The sequence below is a fragment of the Rattus norvegicus genome, chromosome 17, assembly GCF_036323735.1.
Source record: "Rattus norvegicus strain BN/NHsdMcwi chromosome 17, GRCr8, whole genome shotgun sequence".
In the NCBI taxonomy this organism is placed as follows: Eukaryota; Metazoa; Chordata; class Mammalia; order Rodentia; family Muridae; genus Rattus; species Rattus norvegicus.
Window position 1 is genome coordinate 57,179,223 of NC_086035.1, and position 13,685 is coordinate 57,192,907.

Below are 13,685 nucleotides of genomic sequence, written 5' to 3' on the forward strand. Positions count from 1 at the left end.
GGAAGAGGTAGCTGTGTGAGATTTCCCACTTACTGCTTTGTTTCATGATAGAATAAATTCCATGTGCCCAAATACTCTTATTTCTTAACTGGTAAAGACCAGCGCCTTGCTATAGTTCTTAATAAAAGGTGCATTCTTAGGTAGCATTATTTTAACCCCCTCCCCTTTTTATATCACCCTGGAAGTTTCTACATCTCAAGAAGTAAATAGAACAGGTCTGTCATATATATGGAATTAATGATACAACAAAACTCCCAAACTGGTGAAATTAAGCCAACCCTTACATATTTTTTTTGAGATAAAAAGACAGAGTGAATCTAAATATTGAAAGAACCCAGCAAAGTTGCTGGACCTTAGGGAAACTAGGCAGGTGCTTTGAGATATCAAAAAACAAGAGAGGTATGTCGGCCACATATTTAGTTAATGCAGAGAAATGAAGCATAATTATAAGATTGTAAAGAAAAGTTCACTGTGACCATCAATGTAGTCTCTTGAGTGTAAGTCAGCAAGTTTTCTTAAATTTAATGGAATTCTTAAGCCTTCACTGAGCCAACACTAGAAAAACAGACTTTTTAAAACATAGATTTCAGGATAAAGATTTGATGTAGCCAAGACACATGGTCTTAGTGCTGAAGGTTTTTATCCTTTACCTGGACTATTAGTGGATGACAGTCAATGATTCTTAGGACAGAACTGACCTGTTTCTGAGACCATGGCCCTTCTCCACAAAGTAGAAAGGTCAGAACTTCTCAGCAGTCTCATCACTGAGAGCCGGGATCTAAACAAGATACTTGAGGAGCAAACCCATAAATATTAGTTGTTTGTACATAGGCTTTATCTGAACATGAAGGTGAAATGTTTTTCACACCAATCCTAATGAAGTTGACAGAGTCTTAGGCAGAGGCTTTAAAACCATAAAGGTTGTTACCATCATTTTGCCTAATAAACATTAACTTTGTGTTTTTCTGTGTAGAACAAATTAAATTTGTTAAATATCTTATTATATTCTTGAGTTTGAAAAATTCTAAACTCCTTTGTGTTGCTCAGAAGAATGGGATAGCACATCATGACATTCAAAAGTACTGGGCACCACAGGCATGAAATATACCTTTGCCTTCTTAACTCCAAGGCCAGCTCATGCACAGAGCAGCTGGACTCTGAGTAAAAGGGGCTGTATTAAATATTAAATGCCTGAGAGGAGAGTGCCTTATGATATAGAAAGGAAAAGTGATCCAAGAAAGCCTGTAGACACCCAGAACAAGACAGATGGAGAATTAAACAAAAGACTTCAAAGGTGTTCACTTTCCTCTGTGTCCTTGATTGAGCTAAGTAAGTATGAATTGGACAAATTTCCTCTGTCTGACTTTTGTGTCTCTAGATCTTGCTGAAATGATTTGGATAAAATATCTTCAAAAAAATGTACAACCAACCAACCAAAAATTATATATGAAGAAGCTCATCTCTTATGAGAGACTCAGTGGGAGAAATAGGAACTTGAAATTTCTACATCTGTCCTTTAAGGTAGAAAGATGGAAACAGGAGAGAGAGAGTTGAAGTTGGCCAGTAGCAGAAATAAAGTCTGAGCTCTGTCAGCACTGGACTCTGCTGAAGCACTGAAAATTTCCTGTCACAGGCATTTTCTGTCATGTTTGTGAGCACAGAAGAGGTCAAAGGTGGTTGTAATGCTCTGTTTTTATCACACAGAATTTTTTATTTATTTTATGTGTATGGACATTTTGCCTGTGTGTGTGTGTGTGTGTGTGTGTGTGTGTGTGTGTGTGTGTGTGTGTGTGTGTAGCCTATGCAATATCCATGGAGGACAAAAGAAGGCATCACACCCCTGGGACTGGAATTCAGACAGTTGTGAATTACTATGTGGGTGCTGGGACCTGACCCCAGGTCCTGTAGTAGAGCACCTGTCATCTCCCCAGCCTGGATGCTGGTTTCTTTAAAAAGTGGCATGGTACGTATAAGTTGGACCATAGATTGAATACATTATAAAATAATTGACATAATATCTTGATACGAAAAAGGTGATCAAGATCACAAAGCATAAAAAAGAAAATGAATCAGCACTTGAGTGCTTGCTGCTCTTGCCGAATACCTAGGTTTGGTTGCTAGCACTCCTGTCATGCAGCTCACAGGCATCTGTAACTCCAGTTCCCTTTTCGACTTGTGCATATGTATGTACAGGCATGCACATACACGCACCAACTAAAAAAATTGAAAGATATCCACATGAATAGGGAATTGATGCTTAGTGATGGAGGGAAACAGTTGTAGCACTGGCCTCTATTGTAGAAGTCCTTTGTAAAGGACATGAAGGAAGAGGGCAGTAGTAAAGTAAACCTCGATAAAACACAAAGGCTTCACGAAGAGAACAGATCTGAGCAAGAAGCCTGCACAGAAGACTTTGCAGAGGAAAAGCCAGAAGAGAAGCCAACAGAAGTCAGTCAAAGGTCAGACAAGGGGAGCTGAGCAGGATTGTTTGAGGCTACCCTGGGCTACACAAAGCAAGACCTGTCTTGGTAAGTTAAAAAGAATGGGGTAAAGACAGGGTGGGGCGGGAATATTAAAAGAAAGGAGAAGGGAAGCAAAGGAAGGGGAAGAAGGGACTGATAGCCCTGAGTAGAAGATGGGAGATCAGGAAAGCTAAATCAGAAAGCTCTGACTCTCAATACAGGCCAGAAGTGGGGCATCCTGACTACTGCTTAGTCAGCAGTGACTACTTCCTGCTTTGATCTTCTGTCTGAAATTCCCTGTCATGACTGGGCAGAGACTTAACTAGAAGAGCTGGCTGCAAAGCGGCTGGGCAGTGTGACTCCCTTACCTCAAGGATGGGCGACACTGCAGCTCTCAGGTACCCTTTCTGAACAGTATCTATTCTGTAGTGTAGAGAGAAACTGAGAGCAGTTCACACAGCCACCTTATTCCATTAACAGCGTGGGCTTGTTAGATATATCTGTTCATTCCTTTCACTGCCAAGTTTAGAGTCAGTGTTCCGTTTTTTGAAATGTGCTATTAAAATAGCTTCTGAGTTTGATTTGTTAGACATTTCCAGAAAGACTATGATACAGCAGTCTGAGAGACATACTTTTAAAGTATGATGATTAATAATACATGTTTTTCTTATTTTTAATAAAATAAAGTATTTAGGAATATGTTTAATAAAAAACATACAAAAATCTGTATTGTTAAAACAGCAAATCAAAACTAAGAAGTCAGAACATCCAAATAAATGAAGAGACCTTTTTTTCACGGAATGTAAGACTTGGTTTCATGACTTTTCCCCCCAACTTCATTCCTTAATTCTGCCTAATCACCATCATCTTCTCCCAGTTGTTTTTGCTTTTTTTTTGGGGGGGGGCGGTGAATCAATTCTAAAAGTTATATGGAAGTATGAAAGAAGAGTATCCTACAGTCTTGAGAACACACACACACATACATACATACATACATATGTATGTATGTAGACAGACATTCAAAACACTTTTTTTTTAATTCAAAGGACTTATGTCAGTATTTTACTTTTTATAAGTAATCCAGCATTGTACTGGATGGAGGTTAGGAGTAAATCTAGCCTTCCAGATACCTAGTAAGATGCCCATATAGGTGTGGATATGAAGTATTTGAGTATACACAAGTGCAGTCACCAAGCCTTACTGCCCCATTTATCACAGGAAGGACCAGATTTCTGCAGTATTTGAAGAAAAGTTGTTCTACTTGTATGAATTCTCATGGGAGTGACCACAGGCATTATGGCAATGTAATCCCAAGTATTAAAGGTGGGGTTCTAAATGACATGTAATAGTATGATTTATCTTCTGCTTGAGCTTTGTAGGGCACTAAGAAGATCCGACCCTTCAGATTGCTTTTTATTTTTGGAGTTAGAGTGATGATAAAAATCTAAGCTTAAGAACTGTCAAATGATTTATGACATTTCATTTATTTTTCAAAGGATTGGAATGTCACCAGTGAGCCCATTAGAATTGTAGGCTTAAAGCACCACAAGGTTTTAAAAGACCAGCTGCATAAACAAGTGTGCAAACTTTGTAATTTAATTCTGAGGCTTTTTTTTAAACACTTCAAAGTACCAAAGAAGTCAGTTTTTCTTAGGTCATAAGTAGTTGTCTGAGTCATTATGATCTCAGACCTTCAAGTTCATTTCAAGATGTCCTCTCTAAAATACTAGAACTTCTTTATTGTGTTCAGGACAACCTCAAGATAGCTATGTCTACCCTGTGTATCCTTTCTTCAGGAGCTGATACCAACATGGGATGTGGAGAAACTGGAGACTACTTGTAGAAAGAGTCGAGTCTGTGGCCAGGAGTGAGGAGAATAACACTCTTGAGAATGTGCTTGTATTAGTTTTGTTTCTGTTGTGTGATAAAAAAGAAAGGGAAAAAACAAAGGAGAGGGTTTATTTTAGCTACAGTTCCAGGTTACAGTCCATTATTGTATGGAAGTCAAAGCAGCAAGAAGCAGCTGGTCAATCCAGTCAGGAGCAGAGAGAGAATGCCTGTGCGCATGCTTAAAAGTGATCAGCTCCCTCTCTTCTTCACTGAGTCCAGGACCCAGCCCAGGAAATGGTATCCACATTCATCGTGGGTCTTCCCACCCACCCCACCTCATCTAACATAATCAAGATAATACCCCACATACATGGTTATAGATCAACTGGATCTAGTCACCCCTCACTGAGACTCTCTTCCCAAATTATTCTGAACTATGTCAAATTGACAAGTAAAACAGCTACCAGTGAGGAGATGCTTTTAGACGTCAAAGTTTAAAGGATTGTATCTGTCTGTTGGTTTGTCTCTCATTTATTTCTTATTTTGAAATTCCTGCTATGAAATCCATGGCCTCATACATGCCAAACAGCTTTTCTGTCCCTACCCATAAAACTGTTTTTCACTCATAGATTTGTATTTGAGATAATTATAGATGCACATGAACTTTCAATAAGTAATATACCTGACAAACACCCTCCTTAGTTTCCCCTTAGTGGTAACCTCTAGAGCTTCTCAACATGTGGGACATGACCCCTTTTGGAGAGAGGTTGAATGACTCTTTCACAGGAGTCATACAGCAGATATTTTGCATATTAGACCTTGACATTACAATTCACAAAAATAGCAAAATTACAGCTATAAAGTAGCAACAAAGTACTTTTAGGGTTAGGAGTCACTGCAGTATGAGTTAACTGTATTAAAGGGTCACGGCATCAGGGCCATTGCTCTAGTGTATTAACTCTGAAACAGTATTCATTTTTATCAAATTTCTTTATTTTTAAACTCTGTGTGTGTGCACATGCACATATGCTCATGCATGCAATTTTTATATGCGGTATAGCTTTTTGTAACTACGTTCAAAGATGGTTTCCATCACAGAGATTCTTCAAGTTGCCCTTTTATAGCCATGTTTGCCTAGCCTCTCACCTATCTACTTCTATCCATAAGCCCTGCCAATTACTGGTATCTTCTCTATGTTCATAGTATTCATATTTCAGCATGTGTAAGTAGACTATTAAGTGAGTATGTTTTTATTTAGTATAATGCACTTGAAAGTCTTCCAAGTTGTTGTATGTATCGATAGTTCATTCCTTTTCATTACTAATAGTCTGTGAAAATGTATTTTGATATTTTGTTTGTGTATAATATGACAAAATATTATAAAATGCCACTTTAAAAGTAGCAAAGGCTACATTGTTGAATCTGACTTGTTAATCAATAGTACAGAGTAGTTCTGACATGTTAGTCACTTCAGTTAGGTTTGTCTGTGTCTGAGCATTCTAAGAACAGGTGAGTCAGTGCTGAGACTGTTTGCAGTGGGAAAGGGGAACATCTTTGTGCACCCGTATTCATCCGGATAAAAACCTGCAGGGGCGGAAGCACCAGGCAGTTTCCTTCTGATTGCCGAAAACTTATTATTTACATTTTCCCCTGGTGCAGCTTATGATCACTCATCTAGCTCTTCCTACAGCTCAGTGTTCCCCATGGGAACCTCCTCTCTGTGTGCCCCTGCTTGGTTTCTCATCTGGATGGTTGAGTATTTTCTTTAATTCTGTCTGACTACAATACTTCTCCCCTTCTTTCTCTAAATGCCCTTTCCCTTTCTCTGCTTCCCTAGGGAGGGGAGGTAAGCAGGAATCTGAGACTGTAAGAGCTAACTAGGAAATGAGCAGTTTGAACTCCAGGGGTGAGGGAAGATGCAGGGATGAGGAGAACAAGGTAAGCCGCAGGAATTGGGTGGGGCCAGTTGGTACTGTATGGTTTAAGAAGGGAGAGAGACATGAGTGTTAAGAAAGTTCCCTGATGTCAGACAGTGAATGGGAGAGGTAGGTTTTGAATCAAAGATTCCTGTCTGCAAGGCCCATGCTCAGCACCCAGACAGACAGGAGCCTATAGGCTTAGAAGTAGGAGCTCAGAAAATAGGTGTCTGAACTGGAGATTAAGAATACCAATGGCTGGCTTTTAAGCTGTCAGTGTGATAAATAAAGTTATAACTGGGTAAAACTCACTAGGGAGAAGGCATATATATGATGAGGTCCAATGTTTACTTAGAGAAAAAAATCATCACTGTCCATCACATATACTGAGAAGCAAGCAGCACTAGAAGGTTGAGAGCACTTGTCATTTGGGGCTAAGAGGTCAAGTAAGAGACACCAAGCAGGCCCTGTGGATGATATTGGTAGACACCATCTTGGAGAATGGGCAGGATGTCAAGACAGGAATGAACAGGAGGCAAGAACATGAGTAAGAGCACTTAGGCAGTGCTACACAGAAGTTTATTTGCAAAAAGGAATATTTAAACAGGCCGGTGGGCTACAGCTGTAGGGAGTTACAAGGCCGTATGATATTACTGTTGTTATTACAGAAGAGACTTGGGTTTGTTAGAAGTTAGTGCAGGAACATCTGCTTAAGACAAAGACATGCAGGAGAATGCTGTTTCCTTATTGCTGAGGAAACAAGAGCCTGTAGAAATCTAGCCTGAGCTTAGGGCCTTGTCCTCGGGAGGAGGAGGAGCAGCAGCGGTGTTCTGTATATCAGGACAGGTCAGGAAGTATTCAGGCCCTGCCATAGGCTGTGGATAATACTGTCAGGTATTATGGTGACAAGAGTGGAGCTACACATCTCGTCTCTGTCCCATTTCTGGTAACAAATTGCCCTTTCCTTACTGTATCCTGTAAGAAGTTTTGGTATATCAGGTTTTAAGTTAATTTAACTTTATAATATTTCCTGATTTACCTGTGACCTTTTCTTCTTTGACCTCCCAATTATTTGGGAGTGTCATTTAGTTTTACATATTTGTTTAATGCCCAGATTTCTTTCTATTACTACTAGCTATGTTGTCTGGTGGTCAGACAGTGTACTAGGATAGTGCCTTCCTTATACTTGGTAGATGATGTAATAGTTGGTTCTAGAGATGACCCACACATGCCTCAGCTCTTCTTAGTCTAGTGTTGACTCTGGGAAAGGAGCCCAACTGACTCTGGTGTATTTAGAATAAACACTTATGCCACCCCCAATAGTAAGATGCACGTGTAATAAAATCTTGTTTGGTTTTAACACATTTATTTTTAATAGCTCTGAGGGGCACAAACTATAAAATAAATTTACTTGTCCTAACCTTAAAAAGTACTAAAATTTCTCCAACAACATGTACATTGATATAATTTAAAGACTAACCCTTGAACTATATGAAGTTATAGATCAAAGAAAGGTCCAAGTTTTGTTTCTAGATTATCTCATAGTCAACATATGTCACCAGCTGCTGTTCAGAGACAGAGACAGAGACACAGAGAGACAGAGATCCCTGAGGCTGGAGAGAAGCCTAAGAGATTAACAATGCTTGTCCTTCCTCCACAGGACTTGAGTTTAGTTCTCAGTATCCATGTGAGATATCTTATAAGCGCCTGTAACTGCAGTTTTGGGGTATGTGATGTCACCTCTGGTTTCCATGGGCATCCACATATATGTGGCATACATTCATACATAGTCACATGTATATACATGACAAAAATAGATGTCAAGGTTGAACTGCTGGTTTTGCTGTGTGTCCCTAATCGAAAGTAATGAAAATATTCTTCTTTTTTTCATCATATTGTTCATGTATTCACTTTACACCTTTATCGCAGCCACCCCCTCACTCCCTCCTCTCCTCAAAGTCCCACCCTCACAAACTCCTCTCCCAAATACCTCCTGACTTTGTCAGGAGCTGTAGTAGTCTTTGTTGTCATCGTCCTCATCCTTGACCCTGTCGTCATCATCAATAGTGACCTTGTCTCAAGTAATAATAATAAATAACAACAACAACAACAATAAAGTAGATAATGAAAAGTATTGAACAAAATTAATGAATGGAAAAGTTGGTTCATTAAAGAACAATAGACAAAAACTAATGAACCTTTAGCTAGACCACAGAGATAAATGTGAACAGTCTAACTACTAATGTCTACAGTAAAATTGGACCTAACTCCTCGTGGTACAGAAATTTAAAGACTTATTGAGAAATACTAACAAGGGCTGCTCACTTAGATAAAGTAATTCCTAAAAGACGAAATATGCCAACACTTAATCAAGAAGAACTAGAAAATTTGAACTTTTAACATGTAAAGCAGTTGATTTTCCCTATACACTATTCCCCGCTCTCCCCTCCCTCTCTCAGACTCAGATGGCTGCACTAGTGTGTTCTATTAACAATTTAAAAAAGAATTCACAGTGGTTCATTATTTCTAAAATAAGTGGAAGGGAAGGACATGCTTCCCAGATTATTCCTTGAGGCTCAGTATCACTTTAGCAAGAAAACTAAACAAATACCCCCGTGGATATATATGCAAAAGTATTCAACAAAATACTGGTATATTAAATGAAATAGCTAAAAGAATTGTAAATCAGTACCAGGCGGGTTAATCTCAGGAATGCAAGGGTGATTCAATATTTAAAAATCCAAGGAACATAGTTCATCAACATATATGTTTTAAAAAGCCATATGTCATCTTAATAGACACTGTGAGAATGCATTTAATAACATCTAAGTTCCTCTTGTGGTAGGAAAGAACAAAGAGTACAACAGAACTTCTTACCCTAATGAAGAGTATCTCTGAAAACCTGTCAGCAAGTATACTTTGTGGTGGAAGACTAAGGTACTTTCCTGACAAAATTAGGAAGAGGACTAGTCTCTGTTCTGTTTCTGCCTCTATTCAGTGTTGCTCTGAAGGTTCTAACCAAGACAAATAGACAAGGAAAGAAGTTTCAATTTGTATATCACAAGATTTTGTTTGTAAGATGTCTTCAGAAACATGTTAAGAAAAAAAATGGCTATACTAAATAAAAATTTCAATGCTGAAAAGACACAAAATCATTATAAATACCAAATGCATTTTTATATATTAGCTGTGAGTAATCTGAAAATAGCATTAGTAAAGCAGCATTTATAGTAGCATCAAAACAAGAATACGTTTAACAAAGGTTCAACACTTGTAACACCAAATGCTAAATAATTTGAGAGTTAAAGACTTAAATCAGGAATGGCCTTCCAAGGTCTTAGGATGGGAGACTTAACACTATTAGCGTGACAGTCCTGCACATACTAAACTACATATTCACATTAAGCTATGTGGTCAGAACTTCTCCATACCGCATGTAATAACAATCTGATCTTTGGGACTTAGAGTCAGCAAAGCTGTCGCGTGGGGGAGTATTGGTTCATCTTTCTTATTGTCATGACTTAAATTACAAGTTGTAATAAAGAAGGCAGCACTATACTGCAATAAGGATAGACAGATGGATAGAATAGAATGCACCCTGACGTTCTGCTGAGCTATGTTCCAGTAATGGTGTCCAGACAAATCATTAAGGGTAGGGGAGCTTCCAACCAGTGTTCCTAGAACAACAAACAAAGCAAAAGGGACCCCTGATGTAATGTAGAAGCTACCTAAAGGCATGAAGATAAGAGAGAAACAATATGAAAAACTCTGAAGAAACCAGGGGTTAATGTCTTTATAACTTTGAATTATGCAAAATAACTTATCAGATTGACACTCAAAGCACGAGCAACAAACAAACGTTGGTAAGTTGGCTTTCACCAAAATTAAAAACCTACAAGGCTAAAATGACAAGCCAGGGTATGGAAGAGATAGTTGCAAATCTTATCTCTGATAAAACACTCATATCAGACTTGTCAAAGAACTTTTACAACTCACCAGTAAAAAAAAGACAACCCAATTAAATACACATAAATGTACATTCTATTTTTTTAGATTCACAAGTTGCCAGTGAGAACATGAAAAGACACTTGATGTCACTAGTCATTCGTAATAGTCTCAGTGATATACCATGTGATTGAAAGGAAAATAGAAGCAGGTATTTGTGGGAATGTTTAGCACCTGGATACTTCATATACTGCTGGTGAGGGTTATGGGAAGTGTCAACAGAAAAGCCTGGCAGTTCTTCAGAAGGTTGAGCATGACATGCTCTGTGGCCTGGCCACTGGCTGTGTGGAGTATGCCCATTCTGATTGTATGTTGAACAGTTTAAAGGATGATTTATACCCTATAACCCTATAGATTGATACCCTATAACCCAGCCTGTAGCTACGATCAGTACAGCTATTCTAGCTGTAGATAGAAGACTTGAAAAGAAGACTTTGAGGTGTCAGTTGTATCACAAACAATTATTGACCCAGCTCCTCTTGGTTTTTCTGTTGTTATGATAGGTGCTCAACACAAAGGCTTGTGAGTCCCGTTCTCCTAAAGCTTCACTGTTGGTTACTAGGCAGTATGTAAGTAAAATCACAGTAATGTGAGATGGATGTATGAAAAGGGATATCTGAGCCAATCTGGGTCTGGACAGATCTGAGGAGATGATTTTTGCCTTGAGACCTTTTTTAAGGTTTGAATCTTAAGTGCTTCCTAAAGGCTCATGTATTGAGGTTGTTGGCCAGTCTGTAGCACTAGTGAGTGGTAGGAGAACCTTTTGGAGCCTAGTGGAAGGAAGTTAGTTTGTTGTGAAGAATATTGGGGCTCCCACCCTTTTTGTCTGCCTCTCATTTTGCTTCCCAGCTACCATTAGGAGAGCAGCCTTCTCTTCTCTTCTTTCTGTTATGAAATGTACTCCTTCACCACAGGCCCATAGTGACCTGCTAAACATCATCTGAAACCTTAGAGACCATGAGTAAAGCAAATCCTCCATTAAGGCGGCTGCCTTGGGCATTTTGTCATTACAGGGAGCAAGTTCAACATATGTAAAAACTCTACTGAGACAACACTGTCATGCTCAGGAAACTCAGGAAGGCTGGAGTACCTGGGGTGCAGCCCTGTGGAAGGAGTCTAGGCCAAAGTGATTCAGGATTAGACCAGGAAAACCCAGAGAAAGTTGAGTTTTCTAGTCAGATGATGCAACTTGTGCCAGGAGGTTTGCAGTGGAGAGGAGGAAACATGGACATCAAAAGGGCTTTCAGGAGACAGAACCAATACAGTTTGATGAGCATCAAGGCAGGGAAGGTGAGGGAGAGTGAGGCACAGCTCTGAGATGTGGGCTTTTGAAAATGAAAATGTTTGAGTACAATTTAAAGCCAGAAAAGTTTCCTTGTAATACTCATTGTTCAAACCACCTCAAGAAACATAGCTGCTTGCCTTCTGCTGAGAAGTATCATTTTCTTACTGTGCTAGTCACACATAGAGAATTATGCAGTTTACTGAGAGCAAGGAATTTTGGGAAAGTACAAATTTAAGGAAATTTGGCAAATATATTTTATAATATTGACCAGATTAAGTTTGCTCCGTGTCCTGTCCTGGTAAGAACCACAGTGTCTTGTCTGTCACTCAGTGCTGTGGAGATCATCTGTCACAGGTTTCCTCATGTTTCTGTAAGCAATGAAGGCAGCTCTGAAGTAATTGTCTGGCACATTAACTGCCTTCCACTGACAGCTCTTTGGAGTAAGTTCATTTTCAGCCTTTTCTTATTTCCGTGGCCAGCCAAAGTCCTCAATGTCAAGTTCTTCACTGTTTTCATTCTGAAGTTATTTGGAAGGTGCAGTTTTCAGTATAACTTCTAAAAGCCACTTTAGCAATTTAACACTATGCTGAAATAACTTTTAAGTATTTAAGTAATTTTAATAACCCCAAAGTTTTTCAAATGCCCACTAAAGAATCCATTATTCTGCACAATGTTGGATTTGGAACAGCAGTCCTCAGAGCCAACAAGTGGTAGAAATGAGAAAGAACATCATGCAAGTCAACACAGTCAGGTTCACGATATTGTGGCTGTGAGCAGCCCAACTGCTAGCATACCAGTAAGGGGCAAACACTGGAGACACGTAAATGCTCTCTGCGCACAACAAAGCTGGACGGAGATTTAAGTAAGAGAGCTCAGAAGTCATTAGAGACAGCAGAAGTGGCCTGCCTCTTTGCTACCCTTCTGCTGGGACATTCTCTCCAACACTACTCCAGCGATTAGCACACAGGAAGGAATAGCACCTCTGCCCAGTCTTTCCGAGACTACCAAGTGTCTCTCTCTGAACCTTCCAGTGTTACTGTCCAGAACATTTCAGTAAAACTCAGCTATTTATTATTAAACATGAAGTATGTTGCATTGTTTTATACATATGCTTAGTCTGTGGTGTATTTTAATTTCTGAAAATTGTCACATAAAAGAGAAACTTTATAAGAAAAGAACAAATGATGAAAACAACATACCTGTCAGGACAAAACATGGTACCTGTCCATGAGCCTCAGGAACATATTTACTCACTGTGTGAACTTAGATTTCCTTCTATGTAAAATAGGGATCATAAAAATAACCATCCCATGGCTGTAATGGAGTTAACACATGCTGAGTTACTGCTTGTTACATTTAAGCTCAAATATTCCTGTTATTTTATGCTCCAGTTATTACGTTACTCGTATAGCTTACTACTGCTTGTACATGATTGCTAATTCCCTCCTAGTGACAGTAGCAGACTTCCTCTCTTGTGGACTTGGGGTTAAGATAGCATTAAACAGAAAGTTACATAGCTACGAAGTCAGTGGTTCTCAACCGTCCTGATGCTATGACCCTTTAGTGCAGTTCCATGTCGTGGCTGCCAATCATAAAATTACTTCATTGTTTCTTCATAACTGTAATTTTATTACTGATATGAATTGTAATGTAAGTATCTTAAGTGAAGGATATCTGAAAGGGTTGCACAAATTGAGAACTGCTGTACTAAGTTGTATGAATCAGTTGTATGTACTAAGCCATTGACATAGAATATTCTACTATAATTCACAGGCCACCTTGGGCATCTTTTGTGAGACTTGCAAACTAAGAATATGAGGTTTGGTTTTTGTTTTTGTTTGGTGGGGTTCTGTTACTCTCTCTCTCTCTCTTTTTTTCTTTCTCTCTTCAGATAGCTTTTCACTATGTCTCCCTGGCTAACTTAGAATGCTGTGTTTAGTCTAGGCTGACCTGAAACTCAGAATTTTACATTTCTTAATTATTGGGATAGGTGGAAACTTAAACCTGAACTATCCTGGTACAAACGAAAATGAGATTATTTAGTTTTAGTGCTGAGAAAAAATTGGGGAAATTTTGTATATCTCCTTTATGTTGTTTGAGTCGCAGGAATTGTGAGGGACAGTAGCCCTCAGAGCCACAAAACTGAAAATACTTCCTCCCTGAGCCTTGATAGTGCTGACTAACTCA

The 13,685-nt window shown here is 39.0% G+C and overlaps 1 protein-coding gene across 4 annotated transcripts in view; it reads left to right on the forward strand.

Annotated features, from left to right (window-relative positions):
* Positions 1 to 13,685, forward strand: part of Zfp438 (zinc finger protein 438) — a 121,256-nt gene that overhangs the window by 57,586 nt on the left and 49,985 nt on the right. The window lies entirely within an intron of this gene.